At 38.4% G+C, this 23,170-nt stretch overlaps 1 long non-coding RNA gene across 1 annotated transcript; it reads left to right on the forward strand.

Moving 5' to 3' along the window:
- The first annotated feature begins 21 nt into the window (after positions 1 to 21).
- Positions 22 to 22,418, forward strand: LOC148969370 (uncharacterized). Its single transcript, XR_016149498.1, has 3 exons — positions 22 to 436; positions 511 to 588; positions 21,536 to 22,418. It is a non-coding gene; the product is annotated as an uncharacterized LOC148969370 (long non-coding RNA).
- Positions 22,419 to 23,170: the final 752 nt, after the last annotated feature.

The following is a 23,170-nucleotide window of genomic DNA, read 5'->3' on the forward strand; positions in this document are numbered from 1 at the left end:
CTTGCCTCTGTTGCTAAGGGGAGGGGGCAGAGAGGAAGCGCGCACGCGCGCTCATTCCACAGTTCAACGTTATCATGTTTGCAATGATACTTTGTTTACATTATAGCTAATAATAATATTAAATATTATAGGTAATTATTATGAAAATGTATATTATATATCGTTTAGAGGTATAATTTGAATTAATGTCACTGTTTTTTTTAAGTATAGCCTACTATTATTAATGATATCAAATATGTTTTAAATAGTGCTGATATAAAATATAGCTGCATTGGGACGCATGATCTCCGTTTAGCTATATGTCTCCGCGCTGACCAAGTTCGCGGTTCCAAGCCGATTTGGCTTTTGCAAATAGCAGATTTTAAGAAAGTTGAAGCGTCAGAGTTTCCTTTTGCAAACCGAAGGAATGCTTTGAGTATTTTAATAGCAGCATAATGTAGGTTTGAAGTTTAAGTCATGTGTTTTGCTCCCGAAATCATTCGCCTCATGTCGTGTTTCTTTTGTGTCCAGACAAGTTCCAGACTCCAGACAGACATCCAAGGCTTTCAATCTGTGGCTGTGCCTTTTGCTGTTGGTGGCCTTAAAAATGTAAGTTAGTTAACCAATGTAGGCCTGATATTTGAAATAACTTGATTTTTAACGCTGTTAAATAAGTGCTATCATAGAAAACTGTTTTCTGAACAACAGCACGGATATCATGTAGGCCTAATAGTCAACGTTATTATAGCTATATTACGCAAATAAATATGGCAGGTAGGATGGCCATTTCCATAACACCAAAAAGTAGGACACTTACGGAATTTAGTGAGGCAAGAACAATTGCATAGGAGGACTCTGGTGTACTCGCAACTACGGTACAATTTTGTCCATCATATCGATGGTATCATGATACAGGGAATAGCTTATAAAGAGTTTAGGCCTACTACTCAATTTATGGATAGACAGTTTGATCTACTACGACATATCTTGATGTAGACTTGTGTAACAGAAAAGAGGGAAAAAAGTTTTTGTTCACTGTAGGCTGTTTTTATTTATTCAAGAAATTGTGATATCTGTTTCAAAAACTGACCTGTCTTGCAGGTCATGTACCATATGTCATCAGTGTAACTGTTGCAGCAGCAAAATTTCTTATGCATTTAACTCAAATTATAATTATATATGTAAAAAAATAACTGTCATTTAAATATTACAAATGATTAACCATTTTAGGGATGCGTATTTTCCTTTGCTGCAATATATTTTCTACCTGTATATAACAAGCCACAGTACCACTGCTGACCACTAGGCGGGGTTGCTCATCGTTTCATTCTGCCTCGCGTCCATAGAGTCTGATAGAGTTTGTCAAAGTGGCAACAACAACAGACTTGGCAAATTGGCATACGTCAAATATGCATTTTACCTGAGTTTTTATTAAAATAATGCATTTAATTACTCCATTTTCTTTTGCTGCGTATAAAATATCAGCCTTAGATTCCCTATTTTGACGGTATCTTCTTTTTTATGTCCTGTTTAATTCAGTATAATGTAGTTTGTCATTGACAAGCTTTTTTTCTGGCAGCCATAACTGTGCTTTGGAGAAGAAATGTGTTATACCCGCAGAAGCCTGCATAAATCACTTCCTTAAGTAATGCATGATTTAATGATGCTGTCGAGTTATTTATTTGTGCTGGAAAAAAAATCTTGCCTATGTCATCCTATAGGGAATACAGCTTAACTGAGTTGCAGCCTCACAGCTGCTCACGTGATTTAACAGTCTATTTAAGGTCAAAGGTTATAACCCATCCTAAGAATAGTGAACTGTCCTGACACCATTTTCTGTCCGTATCTGAGTGTTTTCTGACAACTTCATTGTGTTTGATGTCTGCTAAAGGTTAGATGTAGAGTCAGGAGACAGTATAACCTTTAAAAAACCCACAGATGACAAGATTGTGTCTTGAGTTTCTAAAAGTACCAGTATGTTAATGCAAAGATTTTCATGAACATATGGCGATGGAAGCTGAATACTAAGCTGTAGCTATACATCCTGATAAAGCTATCAGTTTGTTTTCCATATAACTCTCTATTACAAAAAGAATCCTAAGCTAATATTTGCTATTATTTTACAAATTGAGAGTAAACCCATGCGTATGATTCAATTGTGTATGGATTTAGCCTAAGGTGTTCATTTCTCATCAAGATGCATTATAAAGAATTCCTCAACCATGATGAATATGAATAATAAAGAGCCGCAACCTTGTATTGTAAAAATTGTCTTTGTCCTATAAAACTGGACATTATATTTGTGAACGCAAATCTAAAATGGGAATCTTTTAGCGTATGCATATTATACCCCACAGCCCATGCATTGCCATACCTTCAGCTTAATGAGGGAATGGATATGTTTGCTCATGATCAGAAGCATGGCCTTCTGATTAGACTCGCTCTAGAGGCATTTCTAAACGTCTCGCCGACATTAAGAGGAGCACTTCTTAGTCAGATCACATAGTAACTCAACGGCTTGGTGAAATCAAGCACTTTTTTTTATCATCAGCAAAGTCACGAAAGCCCTTTAAATGGCTGAATGTGAGAGAAATTGTAATGACCCTCTGACACATTAAGGGGCGTTGAGAAAGCGAAGATAATTACGATTATTATTTCATAATTTAGCATTTTAGTAAAGATGCTGGAAGCATTTAAGTGAATTTGTGTCTGAGAGATTGCTTTTAGGATTGGCAGGCAAAATTCCTTAGCATTTTATAAAGCCCAAAGTGCTTATTTGCATAATGTGTATTGGGCAGAGATATTTCCGTTAATCCCCGACGAACACAAATTCGCACATGCATTCACAGTCAATTAGAGCAAATTGTGATATTTTTTTTTTTAGCTAGTTTTGGAGGTGAGGATGTTTTCATACGCAACCTCTGCATGGCATGATGGTTGCTAGGAAGCAATTTTGGATATTCAGGGTGTCCGCGGTGACTGACCCCCTACAGGGACACAGATGTGCTACTTGTCCGACAAAGTGTGCTGCCAAAATTGCTCCTGCAATGCCCTTCCACACTTTCACCTATAAGACATACCAAGCCTAAAAACCCAAGAGCTTTTACTTGACATTAAGAGAGTTGATTCGGATCTCCATTTCGTTCCAGAATCCAGAAATTCTGCCAGCTATACTGATGGATACTTGCTTGTATGAATGAGTCGTCAGTGATTGGAGCTTTTTACAGCCATCTTCAAATTCTGTTTCATCTCATCTCCCTCGACTGGCTTTAGATCAGATCATTATCACGGTGGTGTGAATGTTCATTAGACTCACTCAGTGGTGCGGCTGATTGCAGCACCTGCAGACTCCGGTTCAGAGAAAAGCACATTTTTTGGTTTGGAGGCTTTCATTATGAGGCTCTTTTTTCACCTAAAGCATCATGAAATCACACTGAAATACTCAAATATGTGCATTTTTTTTTCCATTCCTACATTTTGTGTTTTATGTGACATTAAAGAGAGCTGAAAAGTTTTTGTACCTCGAGGAATTATCGATGAACCTATTTTTGATTCTTCAAACCATATTTGATTCTTGATTCTATGCTTAAAGGAGTAGTTCACTTTTAAAAAACTTTTGCTGATAATTTACTCACCCCCATGTCATCTAAGACGTCCATGTCTTTCTTTCTTCAGTCGAAAAGAAATTAAGGTTTTTGATGAAAACATTCCAGGATTTTTCTTCATATAATGGACTTCAATGGGAACCAAACGGTTCAAGGTCCAAAAGGCAGTTTCAGTGCAAACTGCAAACTGTTCACAGGGCTTTAAACGATTTCAGACGATGTGAATGAATGAAATGACCTTTTCCTGAGTCAACTCGTTCATTTCGATTGTTGAATGAACCAAATGACATGAAAAAAGATTCGTTCAGTTTGATGAACGAGTTTGAACAGTAGAGTCACGAACGCTCATCACAGAACAAAGCAAGGCGACCATTTGTGCTTATAAAACTTAAACTTTGTTTTTTTTTTTTAAATGAGCGATCGTTTCGCTTGATAAGACTCTTATTCATCATCTGGAATCGTTTAAAGCCCTTTGAACAGTTTGGAGTTTGTACTGAAACTGTCTTTTGGACCTTGAACTGTTTGGTTCCCATTGAAGTCCATTATATGGAGAAAAATCCTGGAATGTTTTAGTAATAATTTAATCCTGGAATCTTGGTTAGCTTATCAAACATTTGCTAATTGTAATCGTAAAGAAAGAGATTTATAAATATATGATATATGATACTGCTACTCTTACAATACTTTGAACAAAGTCAAAGTTAAAATGGTATTTTTTTTTAAATGTATTATTATTTCTTCTAACACGCGCCATATGTTAAATTGTTAACAAAAGGTACTATACAGTAAAATGTTAAATTTGGTATTACACCATGGGTGAAATTGAATAGGCTTGGAGTTGGTCCTTTTTTTTACCAACATATGACACATATGCTGTCCCTGACTACATGCATTTAAAAAGTTTTAAATATTGTATTATTAAATAATTTATTATTTATTCAATCTAAATTAAATGTCTAAAACATTTTTTGGGGGTTAACTATACACGGTACATATATCACAATGCAAATATGGACATCGTTTCTTTTGTATTGCGATGTATTGTGAGAAGAATATTGTTAAACCCTGACAAATCAGACATTGCTACATTTAAAAAGCAACTTTCTTTACGTTTTTTTAGACGGATTTTTAAAAATTGTATGTTATAATCATTTTCACTTAATATGCAGTGTTTACAAACCTTATGATTTATGTAAATAGGTGATCATGTGCTACTTTGAGTGGAAAACCACTCTGACATCCTCACCGTGCCAAATGAATACCTAAACAGACAAATTAAAATGACACCACATGCCAGAGAGATTCATATGGGCAGCATCCTTCAGTTCATTATGTTATTCCGTCATCCCAAATTCTCCCGCATGTCTTCAAACAAAAGCCTCTCATCCTCATCAGACAGATAAAGACGAGGCCTCTTACGTGGCCACCCACCATCCCGATGAGAATTTACCTCAGCACCTCTCGCAGATGGGACCTGGTCCCGTGGGAGCGCCGTATCCGTGGCTAACCCCCCCCCTCCGGCGGCGAGGACCAGGTGTTTCCCCTCGGTCAGACGCCAAGGTAATTCATCGGCGGCTCCAAAACACACGTGCACCCTCATCAGCAGGCCCTCACCGGAGAGCAACTTTACATTAAAGACTTGTCTCATTAGAGCGCAGCGGACACGGCCAAGGCTAATGAGAGAGGCTGTGATGACGGCAGGCTCTGATATTGGAGTGTAATAACAGATCACGGTCAGGGCCAAAGCCATGTCATGCCTGGGTGACGGTGAATGGAAAGGGTGCTGTGACGTTGCCTTAGACGGCATCCAAGTTCAAGGCTCAGCAAGGTTGTATTGATGTTAGCCGTCTCTCTGGGCGTGTCGAGGGGGTTGCTGTTTAAGAAGGAGTCTTGTAATGAACTGCGCCAGATACAGATAGTTGATTTTGTGCATGGTATCATGTTGGTCAGATCATCTGAGATTCATTTAGCTGTTTTTCAGTGATTAGTGGAGGGCTTTTTCAGATGATTGAATTTTAGTGTGCATGTAATGTAATTATCAAAGTGCTTTGTGATTTTGTTGTATCATTTAATCTATTGTTCTTCGTTTTGCTAAACAAAACCTTTTCTTAAGGTGCTTTCACATTAGCGAAGTTTCGAAGGCAAAATGGGTTCATTGTCAGTAGTGTAGCAATGAATAAAGCACACCTCACACAAGGTATGTTGACTTATTTTTGTCAATCCGGATTCTGAATGAGGTGTTCTGAGTGATCAAAATAGCATTTTTACAATACAGGGCTGCTTTTTCTAAAGCAGCGAGTAATTTTATCATAGAGACCATTGGTGGCTTTTGGGAAATGCAGCCCAGATTGTTTCAAAGCAACTTTACAGTGATAAACAGAATAAAAATAATGATTCCGTGATGCAAACAAATCAATTCTGCTGTAAAGAAGCTCTAAAAAGTCAATTCAGTGTTAATTTTGTTCTGTTCAATAAGGGCCTCTATGGTTTGGGTTGCCTCCTAAGTCAGTTTAAATTAATAAATAGATTAATAGATGGAAATAATTTATCTTCAATCTAAAATAAAACACTAAAAATGTACATTTGATATATAAGCTGAAATATTTTTTCAGCTCAATAACTAACAGGGTTGAAAATAACTGCTATAGTGCCATTTTAAAGGGGACCTATTATGCCCTTTTTCAAAGACTTGATTTTGTTTTTAAGGGTCTACTAGAATAGGTTTTAAAGGGATACTCCACTTTTTAGGCTCATTTTACAACTCTCCCAGAGTTAAAGAGTTGAGTTTTCCTGTTTTCAAATGTATTCAGACGATTTTCTGATATTTAGAAGAATATCTGTAACCAGACAGTTTCATTGACTTCCATAGTTGGAAAAAAATCTACTATGGAAGTCAATGAGACCAGAAACTGTCTGGTTACTGATATTCTTCTAAATATCAGAAAATTGGCTGAATTGATTCGAAAACGGTAAAACTCAACTGTTTAACTCTGGGGGAGTTGTAAAATGAGCCTATTTCCAAAAAAAAAGTGGAGTATCCCTTTAAGGCTTGAATATTCAAAAAACTTATCTTTCTCTCTTCCCTCTCTTCCCAGTCTGTCAGTAACGCTCTGTTTAGTTCCTGTCTCTACGAAGCCCCTCCTTCTGAAAAGCGCGACGTGCTCTGATTAGTTAGTTGGAGCAGTGTTTTGTGATTGGTCAAACGTTTTGAGCGTGTTTCGCAAATGTCACGCCCCTCGCCATACAGACACTACTAACGCAACTCAACCAGGACTTGTCCATTTTATTTTGCGTATGGCTTAGGCATGTGTTTATTTTAAATGAGGAATATTGTGGAATATACGTCGCATGTTTTAGAGAATATTTTGATATAGAGAATAATTCCCTTTGGATTGGATTTAGTGCTTTGTAACTTTGCAAACCTTCTTCATGCTCAAACATCACACATTGAATTTGAAATTTGAAAAAAAAGCATAAAAGGACCCCATTTTATGTAAGTAAATGCAGAGAGCTTCTTATATGTTTGTGCTACAAGAAGTGGACTAATAAAATAAAATAACCAACTCTCAGCTGCACTTTAAACCGATACAATTGTGTTTTTCTTTCGAAATGGCTTTGTGTTGTCAAAGTGTTGTGTGAGGGGTCAGTGTGGTCTCTACTGCCCTCATTATCCCTTTATCCCCTAACCTCCATGGACCTCTTCATTTGCAAATATAATAAGATTGGGCAAAAACATCATTCATTTCCATTGATTTTCGTATGACCAGCACTTCAAAAGATGAAGGATTTACAAGGCAGCTTTTCATGCACAAGTAGTCTCATAAAAGCAAATTAACGACTATAAAGCGAATGAAAACATTGAAAAATTTGTTTAAAAGGTTTTGAAGCCCAACTGAGCACTTAGTGAAGCATATCCATTTTTCTGAATATTTATTTTCCTCTCTTTGATGCACACTCAGCCCTGATAACTCTGTGAAGGGAGTCAATAAAGGCATCAAGATAGCGATGAGTTTGATATATGAGTTGATTGAGTAGTCTACTCTGGTTTGTATTGATGTGGATGGTGAGAGATGAACTGGCCTGATGGTGGCGTGGGCGGGAGGAGGGCTGAGGATGGGCAGTTCTTTGGTCCTCTGTGGCCCAGGTGTGGGGCAGCTGCATCTGCGGGGTCCGGCCCCTGACCTCAGCACTGTCCGTCGTTCAATATACCATTACCCCCAGCAGCTGCACTGACCACTGATAACTCGCATGCCTCGGTCATCGCTCATTAGACTGCAGAACACATGGCAGCTTTGACAAGGCATGCAAGCAGATTGCAGCTTATTTGGCCATAACTTCATTTATTTGCAATAGGTCGGGCTAATTAATCATTGAAATTGAGCAGTTTTGAGGTTATTGTTGCAATTTCATAATCAATATTGGACAATAACCATGCACATTGATAAATTTTACATAAATATTTTTCAACAGTCTTTTTTTTTACAGTTAATTTTAAATAGATATTGTATCAAATAATTGTATAATTAATAATGCACATAATTGTTATGGGGGAAGGGGTTTTGGTATTGGTCTTCACTCTTATTCGTGTGAGGGTACCACTCATCTCCACTACAAATAGGAAAAAAGAGGCTACAATTTGAAAGAGCTCACCAAAATTGGACAGTTGAAGACTGGAAAATGTTGCCTGGTCTGATGAGTCTCGATTTCTGTTGAGACATTCAGATGGTAGAGTCAGAATTTGGCGTAAACAGAATGACAACATGGATCCATCATGCCTTGTTACCACTGTGCAGGCTGGTGGTGGTGGTGTAATGGTGCGGGGGATGTTTTCTTGGCACACTTTAGGCCACTTAGTGCCAATCAGGCATTGTTTAAATGCCACAGCCTACCTGAGCATTGTTTCTGACCATGTCCATCCCTTTATGGCCACCATGTACCCATCTTCTGATGGCGACTTCCAGCAGGATAATGCACCGTCACAAAGCTCGAATCTTTTGAAATTGGTTTCTTGAACATGACAATGAGTTCACTGTACTAAAATGACTAAATTGATAAGCGTTTTCATACACTGAGGAAGACCAGCCTAAAAATTTTAACTTTTTTTCATGCTAAACTAACAAAGTGGTGTGTAGCAGAGCAACATTAAGAATATCAAATATTTAGGGGGACAATTTGGCCATTTCTAATTACTGTGAGGACTTGCCTGCCCTCAATGTCTATAGTGGTCACGGCCCTGGCTTATTCCACCTCTTTACGGGATGGATCCAGTTCACTTCCACATATGCTTGACAAACAGTAAGTCAAGTTTTCATGAAATTCAAATACTCAAAAACAGGTTGTTGTTTTCAATAAGATTTCCAACCTCTGAATTTTCCACTGAGGCCTTTGCGTGTGATTGAGACATATGAAATCCATCACAGCATGCCGTGTCAGACATCGGCGCTCTAAATCTCTGCACAGTGATTCATTCAGTCGACACCTTTCAGCTGCCTCATAATGAGAACGCTCTGCATGTGGAAATTGGCTCACTTGCTGTCCCCTGACTTTGTGCGCTCTTGATTGATAACTACAATCGAAGCTCAAGAGGATACGTGGTGAATGTGTGTCTTATCTCTCTCTGCTGAGGGCGTTCAGTTTCTGTCTGCCATTAAGGCAGTTGGGATTTCTTTATTACCAGGCCTGATATATCGGCGGATACTGTGGCTGAAGTTTACAGCAAGAGATATTCAGTTAAGCCTGTGATCCAGAACCAAAGTTAAGAGGATCATTTTATTGTTCATTGGGGTTCCTCTTTTAACACCCAGGCTTAGTTGAGTTATCTTTCTTGTAACAACTTTCTCAAATGTGTCCTTGACAATGAATAGAAATTATACAATTTTTGCCACTCAGTAAGCTGTAAAATGTACAGTATGTGGATAGTGGGGAGGCACAATAGTGTGTTGGTTATAGGCGGATACATTATTGGCTGATATTGAATATCATAATTTTTTTATTTTTATTTTTACATTCACGGCCAGGAGGTCAAGTTCAGTATTTTCAACGCGTTCTCATCCTAGGGCGTCATATAGTGACACTTGAAATTTCGTCTAAATCCAACGCACACGGCACCCTTTAGCGTCAATATAACACGCACAGAGCTTTGTTCGGTTATTGTAGGTTTAGGTCTGGGGTAGGGTTAGGGTTAGATCACTAGGAGGTATACCCATATATATCTGCGCCTCATATTGACGCTAAAGGGTGCCATGTGCGTTGGATGTCTACGAATTGTTAAAAGCCTCAGTAAATGACGCCTTGGGATGAGAACGGGCTGGTATTTTACACTTAAAGTCCTGTTTTAAGATCATTTCTGATGAAATAGAACGGTTAAGATTGAAATTTGGACACATTCTGCTCTTCAGAATATTTTCGGTTTCTGTGGTTGGACCCGCCCACCTCGACAATGGTTGCTGAGGTGCACTGGAACAATCCTAAAACGCATTAAACTTTAGTTTAAAAAAGATGTGGTCTGGGGTGTTCACTGATATGCTCACAAAAAATCAGTACAAAATATGCTTTCCAACAGGTGTTTTATCATAGTTTTTGTCCAAGTCAAGTCAATGGAGTTGGACAAATACTACGATAAAACCTGTTTTTCAAACTGTGCATTTGGGTATAATACAAAATAGGATATGAATCTAATATTGGCCCTTTATCATTTATTTGTGGACAACATAGTGCTGATAATTACATCTAGGATGAATTTGATGAGAAATGTTTGAGCTCATGTTATAATTGTTTGACTTTTGATCGCAGTCTTTAGTTTGTTGGCAAGTGTGAGCACAGTTTAAGGCTATGTTTACACGGAAACGTTTCTGAAGAGAAAACACAAAAGTGGTGTTGCGTTATCACTTTTTATTCTGCGTTTAGACGAGTATTTTGGGTGGGAAATCCGTGTGCATAATATGGTGACGCAAAAGTGTGTGAAATTCAATGTATTATTGCACTCCAGGCAGCTAGGTGGCAATGTGGAGCACTGCCACACAACAACACCAAGTCCGCGCGCCTGCGTACAACCTTCACTGTCAAGGAGACTTTTGCATTTTTACCGGTTTTTACCCTTTACACGGGAACGCGGCGGTGGAGCGTTTTTAAGATTTCCACTCTGGAGGGTGGTTTCACTTTTTTGCGTTTTTAAGCCCCAAAAACGGCGTCGCCGTGTAAACGAAAGGCAAAACCGATAAAATATTTTTACGTTTTCACCCGCAAGCGTTGAATCTTTCACCCGCGGCCTAAAATCTTTGAGACATTGAGATTTTTGAGCCATTGAGATTTTTTTATTTTTGACTTTTTTGAGACTTTTGTGAGAGTTATGTTTTTTTCTCAGGATAAAAAGCCATAGACATTTGCAAAAGTTGCTATTTAGTCAAATTAGCTCATTTAGGCTTTTCTGGAGTTAAGTTGAGATACTGAAGTCTTAAGACACCAAACGTGCCACACTGTCATCTTGAAAATCATAATTAATGAATCTTTTTTGCATTGCGGGTTTCATTCTGCTTTGGGGGTTGAGAGGTCTTTGTCCCGGGGTGAAAACTCTGTGGCATGACATTTTCCAGCAGGGTTAAAGGTCTACAGCCAAATGTCAGCGCGCAGGGGACTGGGCAGATGGCCAGCAACACTTCCAATTCTTCCCTTTGGTAATAAGCATCCCTTTATCCCGAAACGGACAGGTATTCTTTAAGTTTTGCTTAGTAGGGTTTTTCAACGCATAGAGGAGAACATTTGAGTTACTATACAAACTATTTAAATCCTCATATAATCCTGTTTATTTTAATATTGGATGACATTCAGACTGTTCGTCACACTTTTTCTTACTTAATATTGGTTACTGACAGACCGTGGCAGGGAAATGGTCTTTTGAGCACATGACTATGATTATGTCCTGGCCCCACTGGGGCTCACAGACAGTTACTCATACACTGGGTGAAGGGGATGAGCGGATGATAGAGTGATGGAGAGAGCGAGACAGAGAGGCACGTGTGTGGGTAAGGTGTCCCTGCTGTGAGTCTAATTAAAAGGGGCTGGAAACAGAGAGGCTGCAGCGGGGCCCACCGGGGCTCTTCCTTTCCGTCTGCCTTTGATTAACGGCACGCACTAATGACCCTTCAGACTATAAACATTTACTGTAAACATTACATTGCAGCCTAACCTTTCTTTGTTATGTGGTAGTTTGTTGTATTTTACAAGTCATGCATCGCTATTTCTTTTGAACAAGAATGGCAGCTTTTAAAGGAAAGGTGGGCTTATAATTTTGGTGAGCAAAATAATCCTGCTGAAATAGGACCACAATAACATAGAGACTTGTAGGTGGGCTCTTTTGACTTTTGGCAGTAAGAAACCCCCTTGGAACCACCCAGAACACTCTAGTATCCACTTGGCAACACCATAACAACCACTCAAAACACTAGTAAGATTTTAGCAATGCCCAAGCAACCATCAAGAACACCCTAGTATAAAATCCAATAGACTTGCATTGAAATAGGACCAGGATAACAGATTTTATTGGTGGGCTCTGACTAGGCAGTAAAAAAAAAAAAAAAAAATAGCAACATTCCAGCAACCATTTAGCAACATCCTATCAACCACCCTGAACATCTTAGTTACCACCTAGCAAAGTCTTAGCAACCACCCAGAACACTCTAGTACCCATTTAGCAACACCCTAACAACCACTCAAAACACTCTGGTAACCACTCATCAATGTCCTAGCGACCACCCAGAGCACCATAGCATCGTGGTGGAACGTTGCAGACAGATAGACAAGCATCACTCGCATGGGCTAGGCACTTCGCTGTTGGTTATTTCACTCACACTAACTAGGCAATTTTGATTTTATGGTTCTTTTGGATCTTAAATGGATCTTTAAGGTTCTTTTGTTTTCTCTGTGGAACCTTTATTTCAATTGTCACAACGATTGTATCTGTAGTCACACTATTGGGCTGCTGTATAGTGTGAAGTGGCATGCCGGCCGACCTGCTTTAGAGGGCTTACTCAGAGCATGCTTGCATTTGCAAGGAAAGGTCAGGGAGCACTTGTGTGGCATTGTGGCCTCATTTACAATCTAATCCGGCCCTATTTCAAAAGGATCTAATTGCATTCATCAGATAATGGTGCTTTTGTTGATTAGAAAAGTCAATGTTTGTTTGGTTTGGAATAATTTAGCAAGCAAAGCAGTGATATCTAGACATAATATCACGGGACTTCATTATTATTAAGTGTTGATGAAGCGGTACTCTTTTGTTTAGTTACTTATTGTGGGATTTGAACTAAGAATCTGCATTGCCACTCTTGCACCACTAGTGGCATCAAGTGGAAATGCAACAGTAATATTTTTTTCTCAATAAGGCTTCCACCAGACCACCACACTTCACCTCTAAGAGGAATTACTTTTCTATGGATGTCCATGTAAACTCAGACCAAGGGTTTTGGAACCTTTTGATGCCAAGGACCTGCCAATATTTTTCAGGACCTCCTGCCTAAAATATGAAAGCAGTGATATATTTTCACATATAAAAACCCATCAATCCAATATTTTATGTTATTTTAATTTTATTTATACCATTTTATCTGTATACTAAGGCACATTTTACCTTGCTGTCACAAGTAAGCAGAATTCTAATATTTAAAATTTGGATAATGTAAAAAATCTTTGTTTAACATATTTCATTTATGTACTACCATTCAAAAGTTTTTTTTTTACAGTTATTATATGTAGTTTTTCAACCTTCATAATATATTTTCAAGACCCTTGTGATGGTACATCAACTTAGAATAGGTTAAATGACACATCTGCCATAGCCTGACGTGGTCTGTAACGCTTTTACTTGCACTATGTAACTTTGTGTTTCGGTAACCGGAGCACAAACAAAACTCGACTGGTTTACACACCATATGTCATTTCCCCACTTCCTCAAATTGTCTGTGGCCGTTGATTCTAAAGCCGGTGCTGGATAAACAGCAAGCTTGCGACAGTAGGCTGCGGTAGGCTAAGTTATTTCTGACAGCGGTAATGGATTCCAATTCCACTTCCAACCTGTAGGGCGACCGCAGAGGAAAAGTTACTTGGTATTGCTTTAAAGTTTTTGAAGTCTCTTATCCTCACCAAGGCTGCAATTATTTGATCATACAGTAAAAATACACACAGTAAAAACAGTAATATTGTGAAATGTATTTATTTATTATTTTAATACATTTTAAAATGTAATTTACTCCTATGATGGCAAAGCTGATGATTCAGAAGCTGTTACTCAGTATTCAGAATCACACGATCCTTCAGAAATCATTCTAATATGAGGATTTGGTGCTTCGAGAAACATTTCTTATTATCTATGTTGAAAACAGTTGTGCTGGTTTTATATTTTTGTGGAAAATATGATACATTTTTTAGATTCTGACTTATATATGTTTTGTAACATTGTGCATGTCTTTACTGTCACTTCTAATCAATTCAATGTATCCTTATCCAAATGAAATTAAAGTATTAATTTCTAATACTATCTAATCTAAGTAGAAGAAGTATTCATACTGACTCCTGTAGTGCACAAAGAGTCTTGGTGTCTTACAGCATCAAAGGCTATTTCATTTTGAATTCATAATCAGGCGATTAATATCCGAGAGACTTATCACAAGGCACCACTTTCTGAAACATCTATAGGTACTTTAAATATTGACTCCCGACAACTTTCCTGAAAGAGAAACTCGGAAGAGAAAGTCGTCTTCCAAATATGTAACAAACTTAGTTCCGCATTGGAATTCTCTTGTGTCGTCTTCTAGAAAGGGTCCGAGAATTCCATCTCTTGCTTCTGGAACTCTTTTCCCCAGTGTTGGCATGTCCCTCATTAGCATGCCCCCTTCATTAGCCTTGTTAAAGTCTGGGGGTCTGGGCTGCTCTTTGTTCTCTGATCCCCCCACTGGATGATGCCAGGCATTCTCGTCCATCACACTGTCATTGGTTGATGCTCTTGGGGACCAGTCCATAGCAGCCCATGCATATTCAACCGATACCCCACAAGCCCCCTAAAGCAGGACAAATGTGCCTCTGGTAAGGGAAACAGTGCCATATCAACCCCCCAAATATTAAAATGGACTAATAAAGACCACATGGATTCCCCTCAGTAATGCGTCCCACGAGAAGGTCTGGGTAATTAAAGGCCTTGCGCCATATATGAACACCTATCATTCATCTCCAGAGTGGACATGCTCATACATACAAATTGCGTGCTGTTTTTTGTAAGTTTAACCAACTAAACAACATTTTCTTTTCTTTTGAAGCCCTAATTTACCTTACACTTCAAGGACAATCCAAATTGGCTTTGTCCTTTTGGAGATCTGACTTTTTTGATATGAATTGGAAGGAGTGGAAATGAAGGGCAAGGCCTCAATAAATTCTCTTATTAGAAAAAAGAATCACAGTAATGAGTTGGATAAGGTAGAGCCCTCTCTACATTTGGTATTCCAGCACTGCTTTTGTTTGTAAGACAGGAGCAAATTGATACAAATAGAGGACAAAGGAAATACACAGAGCGTCGTGACTGAAATGCAACGTAGGTTTTTTTTCCAAGTGTTTGAAAAGGGCCAGCGAGTATGGCTTTACTGTTCCCCCGAAAAACTGAGAGATAACACCGGAGGAGGGAGCAAACACAATGTGTTTCAAGGAAACTTTTAATTGTGTTTGGCAAATAAGCTTGTTTGTGTATGCAGGATCACATAGGTCGGCTCTGTGCACTTCAGGCCTCTTCAGAAAGTTGATTGTGCGTCAAATTGTGACAAGGGTATTATGATTATGTGAATGAAAAGATGGGAAGCTAATTACAAGGCTCTCTTCGTTGTGTGAGAGTGGGTTTGGGAATAAGCTTTGTGCTTGGAGGGTGACAGAGGTCCTCGGGGATGCAGCACTCACCCTGGTTTTGTTCTTATTCTGTAATCAGTTTGTCTGCCTTTGTGTGTGTGCGTTTGTTTGTTGTAAATACATTAAACAGAATGTTTTTGGCACGCAATGCTATTTGTTAAATTAAAACTAACAAAAGAGAAGGTCACAAAAGAGTTATCATCATCCTTGGTGTGAATTTTTTGTTAACTATTGTCACAGTCATGTTCATCTGTTCTGTTGTTTTGGTTATCTGTCACATATCTTCCTTGTTCAGTTTTCTCGTTCCTCGTTTGTCTTCAGTTGTCTCTCTAAGTTGTAAGTTCTTAAAATAGATATGTAATTTTAGGTTTTATGACAAGTTCAGATTGTAAAATCTCATACGGTGCAACTTCAATATTCAAATATTCATAATATATAAATAAAATATGCTTTTTTCCTTGAAAATACTCTTATTGAAAATTTAACAACTTTTCTAAATTGGTAATTTTGTTGATTCGACATTTTGCATGAATGTTTTTTTTGAAACCCATATGAAACTATGAATTTAAAGTGTACTTGGATTTTTTTAAAGATTTTTTTTTTTTCATGTACGCTGTTATATGTCATTGACCTGCAAATTGGTTCTAAAATCATTTTTGTCTGCCTTTGGCGCTTGTTACGTCTACAGTCAGTTATTCTGAGATTTCTGACCACCGAACTAAATTTTACCCTGGATTTTTCTCTTCCTCTTGCAGTAAAGCAGTTCCTCAGATCTGTAAGAAATATCATTATAAGCCTGTCATTTCCTCTGAAAGTCGTTAGCTCTTGGCCTCAGCGCGGGGTCCTAATAGCTTCAGTGTGAGAGATCTGAGGGAAGAGCCATGGCAGGTCTCAGTCTTTACCTGGAGGATGTCAGCGGGTGATGGAGCCCTACCAGTCGGTCCTTTTATTTGTTTAACTAATAAAAAGCCTCTTGCTTCCCCTATAATTGCCCCCAAACTTCAGCAGGCTGGGGTCCGGAGGGGTAGGTGGGTTTGAGGAGGATAAGCCTCATTCGAGAGGTTTGTTAAGCAGCTTTACCCTCAGGAGACTATAAGAGGGGCAGCAAAATGGACAACAGAGAGTGGGATGAAACAAAAACAGGGAGGCCTGGGTAGATAGCATATTTTTGTTTGTCATTTAAAGGTACTTTTTTCCTCATTGAAATGTTTATTGTGTGGACTTCAGGTAGAGCTTTTATTAATTTATTATTTTATATACTTTCAAAGATGTTAGATTTATATATTTATGTTGTCCTGACTATTTTCTTTCACTTTTATACTTCGTAATTCAAATTAATCGTAATTTCACTTAATTAGATTTGTTTTTTGAGCTAATATAAATTGGGTACACCAGGCAGTGATATTTATTTAGCTATTTCTTTGATGTGTGAAACTAAATTAAACTAAGAAGAGCCAAAAGAATTGGGCAAAAACATGAGGAGCACAAACAGTTTACCGAAATCACTGGAAGGCTTTTCATTGTCTGCAGAGCAACTTTTAATTTTCCAGCATGTGATCACCGTGGACACAGTTAACCAAGCGAGCCCTTTTGCATTTGCATCTTGGAAGGAGGGAATGGAAAAAAAAAGGGAAAATAGGTTGAAGACGAGCAAACCGCATTGTCCCGTCCGTTAATCATTCACTCACCCCTCTGGCTTCAATAAAGGGTTATAAAAGAGTATAAAAGAACAATTTGGCCAGCCCAGCTGTGAATAGCCAGCTCATCAGATACACAATAGTTGAGTGACGGCTACCGTAATTTAGCGTGTGATCTCGGAAACGCCCCCCTCTACCTCAGTCTTTGTTTAACTCGTCCGGCGATGGGACTTTCTTCACTTGGCCAGATGGGCAAATCCATAATGCAGAGAAGGGTTTAGGAGATCCCCCCCTTCTTTCCCCTCATCACTTCATCTTTCCCTCAGTGTACCCCATTCTAGCTTCACAAACCGGCCCATTACAGGCCAATGGGGGCTCCCTCTCGGCTAATTAAGCGCAGCTTTGCTAGTGCAGTGCGCAATGGGTTAGCGATCCCGCTGAAGCTCCAGCACCTGGGGATGCTACCTGTTACTCTACCCCTCCCGCCAGCCCTGCGGAGGGGACTCAGCTGTTGGGGACGGGCCCCTGGCCAGAGCTGACTGGTGATGCATGGTGCTCATATTACATTGTGCATACACTGTTTTTCTAACAGACCCGATGGGCGGTTTTCTGTCTGTGTGTAGGGTGAACAATAGACAGGCGACTTCATTAACAGTGGAGCTATGGATCTAACGGTGTCATAGTTTCATATACGCTTGGCATGTTGAATTGGTCTTTGTATTAGCAGTGGAATTTTGAATATTGTGTATAAAAAATTATATTTTATTAATTATTATTATTTTATTATATTTTATTTGTGCTAAAATACACAAAAAGTGTGAAAATAAGATTTAATTGTGAGTATTTAGGATACATAAATTGCTAGCTTTGAAATTAGCTATGAAAGACAAAGGGAAGTCAAATGTATTAAAATTCTTAACTTAAACTTCAAGAAGGTTTATGAAATCAGTAACGTTAGCTAGCGCTAGTTAGCTAGTCCCTCCCATTCATACAAGCTGTATAGTATTAGAGTCGAAATTCACAAATTCTACAATTCAAAATTCTAGTGAAATTCACCTGGTCGTTATCTAAAGGATTATGCCAGCAAATACCGGATATTTACCATTCATAGATATGTGCCCAATGTCTGTCAGATTTCGCGCTCCTAACTCTTCTTCTGTTTGGTTTTTCCTAACTCGCTGATGGTGCACAAGCTACTAAAGATATAGGGAAAACATGACATGGATTTCAGGAGAAATAGGTGCGTTCCATTCGACAGGGTCCCTACACAAGTGTTCACTGCTCCCATACTTCCTTAAGGTCGAATGGAACGCACCTTATAGTGTAAGGCAAGTCGAATGGATTTGGGAAATGGAGCGGCCGGGATTTTATATTTTTGGAGCTGGAAAGAAAAATGTATTTGCAATCACATCGATATTGCCCGCATAATCGAACCCGGTCTCATCCCAAGACGTCATATAACTGACGTTTTGGGACGTCTTTTGACCATACGTCAATATTCGCCTTTTTAGGGCCCCCTGAAACGTCGGTTATGGGATCCTAACTCTACCCCAGACCTAAACCTAACCCTAAACCTAACCCGTCACCTAACTGACGTTAAAGGTAAAGCGTCAGTTGTATGACGGCCCGGGATCGCCATCTACCGACGTTTAAGGAGGCCCTAAAAAGGCGGATATTGCCGTATGGTCAAAAGACGTCCCAAAACGTCAGTTATATGACGTCTTGGGATGAGACTGTGTTACATAATCATACAGTATGATCAAATATTGGGGAGGACAAATTGTCCTTCTTTGAATATTGGGGAATATCCCCCATAGAATTACGCCTATGGTGTTGGAAATGTTCAGGAATTTCAGGATAAAATGACAAAATTCTCTTGTGATGTATGTGTGGTATATTCACTGTTAGTAGACAAATTAAACCAGTGAGAGTGTAAAAAAGTGCCTAGAGTTAAACACACTTGTATCTCAAGTGAGATTGATGGACATGCATTTCACTCTCTTTTAAAACCAGTCTCAATTTATGCTGACGTTCCAGTACTCGGAATGCAATTGATTTACAAACACAACAAACAAGATGGAATCTCTCATGTGTGGAAGTGCTTTGTAAGGATTTGCTCAATGATAACAGCCGTTCCATCGGCAAATTGCCTCGCGAATAAGTCGAAATTCTTCTCCGAGGGACTTGATCAGACTAGCATTGATTTTCCGCAAGGTTAATTCACCTGCAGAGGTCTGTCCTTCTCAACAGGCAGTCGAAAGGCAGTTTTCCAGAAGCCAAGCCAATCACTGGACTCCAATTCCCTTTCACTTTGGAGCAAAACAAGTAGTTCATCTTTCCTCAACAGTCAATACAGAGCCCTCTTCTGTTTCGTCAGCCTTGATTGAGATGAACTCTCCTGTGTTCAAAATGAGATACACTGATTGTAGGAGAGCGAGGGGCTTTGCTAAGTACCGGTGAGGTCTTTCAAAATTGTGAATGCTAAAGCAGAACGCTGTGCTCAATTCGGAGCGAGTTATTTGCTGATTTAAGCTCTAAGCTTCAGACACAGACATGAGCCAGACATGGTCTGTAGGTTTTTTTTCCCCCCCTCAAATTTGCACCTCATTTTAGACAGGGGTGCTGCTCTATGCATATTTAAATGAGTGTTTAGCATTTACACAAATTAGCTTTTTAGAAAAAAAGGGGGAATTAAAATAAAATGAGGGATTGAGGCAAAAAAAAGGATGATAATGCAAATGTCTGAAAGGCATGAATCAAGGGGGCGTGCTTTCCAAGCTAATATCCATGGGGTTACGGCTAATTGTGCCATTGTTGTGCGATTATGCTGAGTTTGCTTAGCGTTTATGGAGAGTTAACTCTGTTGACTGAGGAACAGGGTTTGTTTGAGTTCTTTACACCTTTGCCCCCAGTGTTCCCCAGGCCACCTAGCAGCCAATAGTCCCTTGGTACCCCAACATATTGCTTCTGTCACCCTGACCTGCCTCCCTGACTTAATGTCCACAAAAGAGGGAATCAGGTAATGTGACGTGCTCTACTGTGAGTCGTAGATGCAATGAGCCATTTCTGGAGAAATTATTTTTGATAAAACAAGGTATCTGATTTCATGGTATGTTTATTGAACAAAGATTGTTGTTTTGGTGCTCTTTAATTTGTTGTATCAAATTTCGAAGCAATCATCTCTTTCTCTTTACTACTAGTTATAGCATGGAAAAAATGTGAATGAACAGATACAGTTAACTTACTGTGCCTTATAATCTGTCCTGTAATCACAGTGTTTCAACTGTAGAAAGACGTCAGTAAAACAGCTTGTGAACAACGACGTGTGAATTTACATTTACCTCAGGAAAGTTCAAAACCAATACAATCTTAGAAAAAAGGGTTCATTGGGGTTCTAAATATGAAGCATAGGGTTCTTTACTCAACTCCAAAGAACCTTTTATGCTAAAAAGGTTCTATAATTGACAAGAAAGAACCCTTTTGGCACAAAGGTTCTTTATAGGCTATTATTCATTCAGATATTACATTATTCTGCAACATCTTTTTTTATTAAACTGTTGTAGTAACTTAATATCACATTTTAATCATGCTGATTTTTCTACTGAAATGGCACTCTTCGTGTGATATTGATTACCTACATAAAATGGTATAAATATATACATTTTCTAACCCCCATATCTTTAATTTTGTGATCATTCACATGCATTCATAAATACATTTTAGGGTCTTGATGTTTAGGGTCTTGTACATTTTAGGTCTTGATGACTCTTGAAAAGGGTTCTGTATAGAATCTTTAGGGGTTCCAAATACGTAGCGCTGATAGAACCTTTTAAGGTTCTATATAGAACCTTTTCTTAACCCTAACCCTAACCCTAAGTGTAGCTTATAACTTTAGCTATGAGCAAATTGCTAAAATCATAAATGTATTGTTAAGGTGCAGTCACATTTACTGTGTTTGGTGAATTTTCATGGGCGAAATCCTGCCTCAAATTTCCACATGCATATTTCACAACGGGTTCACGCAAAAACGACGTGTTGATCAAGCTGTGCTTTATACATTGATATACTGTTGACAATGGACCAAAATTGCACAGATGTGACCGCACCTTTAAATATAAACACTATAATATTAATGCATTATATTTTTCCTTATTGATGTCTTAATCATTTATGTATTTTTTAAATAAATATCCTAATTATGTCAAATGTCTGAAATTGTTTAGAGGACGTTTTCTCAAAAACAAGTTTTTGTGACAGCCACCATTTAAATGATTGTTATTTCGACTGTGGTTTGGAGTAGAAGCGAAATAATTGCATCAAAACATTTTTTATTCAGTGCAAAAAAAAAAAAAAACAACAACAAAAAAAAAAACGATGGAGCAGGTCATATGTGCTTGTCAACAGTGTTTTTTTTTTGTTGTTTTTGTCTAGAAGCAGAGGAACTGGTGAAGAGCCTTTCCATGGCGTGGCATTTCCTCTCAAGAGAAAATGAACATTCTGCTCAGGCTTGATAGAGAAGGAAAGGACCAATTATATCTCTTGGCATATGGGCAAAGCAGCCTAATGATGAGGAAGACCAAATGCTTAGCCATCAAAGGTCAGAACCTGTTTGTGCCAGAGCCAAAAGACGCCCAATTACAAAAAGGGTTTTTACCCTGCTGGAGCTTTTACATCCAGCTGTGGGACCTGGTGGCTGCACCTGGATTCTGGGCTCCCCAAGATCACCAATCTGTCAGATGGTCCCACTTCACACAAACCCAGGTCCAGCGCGTCATCCAAACCTCATGACAGGTCCGTAACATAAGTATCCCAGCAGAGAGCTATACCAGACCCGGCCAACAGCTGCTTCAGACAGCCCTGGCACAGCTTGGCATGCTGGCGGTGATCTTTATTATCTTAGCTGGAGGTCTTTTGAGAGAATGTGTCCCTCACGTCCATGCCCTACCATAGACAGACCAGACACATCTCTATATGTTTCACCATGAGCAGGATGGCACATGTCAGCTTGCTGTGTGTGTGTGCGAGCTCACATGTCAACATGCCCACTGATTATTCCGCTCTTAAATCAGGTGTATAACCTTTTGTTTTGCTATATGAATTATTTAGTATCCTTCCTTTTAGAAGAAAGATATAAAATATGCTGAATATAATGCGGATATTCACTGTCTTGGTGAGTTCAACCGACTATAACTGACACTTTTGCACTCCAAATGGCATACGTTTTTATTATGGATGTCTATTTAACGTGAACATTTAGAGCAGTTAAAAACTGATCCATAAATAAATACTTCCAGCAAACAATATATGCATATTTTATAAATACATAAATAAATACATTAGTTAAAAATCTATGATATAATAAATATGAAATCAAATGTATATAATATTTTATGATTAGCAAGTAAATGCATACAAAAACATTTTTAAAAACATTTATTAATCCAAATATGCATATATCATTTGCTAATTATTTTTTGTATTTTTATGGGTTTTATATATATATACACACACACACACACACACATATATATATATATACATATATATACATACAATTAGGGTAACCCGTTGCCTTAAAATTAAGCAAATAAACCATGCGTAATTGAAAATAAGTTGTGTAAAAGGCAATTCCAAGTTACTCTGACAAGTACTGCAAAAGTTAATGAAACTAAAGAAACTGTTGTGATAACTTTTTAGTTTAAATTGGACTAACTTTAATCTTATTAAATTGCAATTACTTAAAATGTCAATCTACTAACAAATTTTTCTGATTTCTGTCTACTTAAATTGTCTTCTACGTGTTCTTATAATTCACTTGTGACTGATTTGACGTTATCTCATTTTATTAATTTCGTTTAAAGTCTTCCTAACAATTGTAGGCTAATAATATAGTTCTTAAAAATCTGAATTGTTCAGTTTCCTCTGTATTGTTAAATTGTGGTTCGATTAATTTGACTGTTTAATCTCATAGTTGACTTGACAGCCCTAGTTCTTCGATATTTGAGACTATAACAACGAACAACGGCAGACTTCTAGTTCATTGGAATCAATCGGTGACACAAAAAC

The sequence above is a fragment of the Pimephales promelas genome, chromosome 23, assembly GCF_988280905.1.
Source record: "Pimephales promelas chromosome 23, fPimPro1.hap1.1, whole genome shotgun sequence".
In the NCBI taxonomy this organism is placed as follows: domain Eukaryota; kingdom Metazoa; phylum Chordata; class Actinopteri; order Cypriniformes; family Leuciscidae; genus Pimephales; species Pimephales promelas.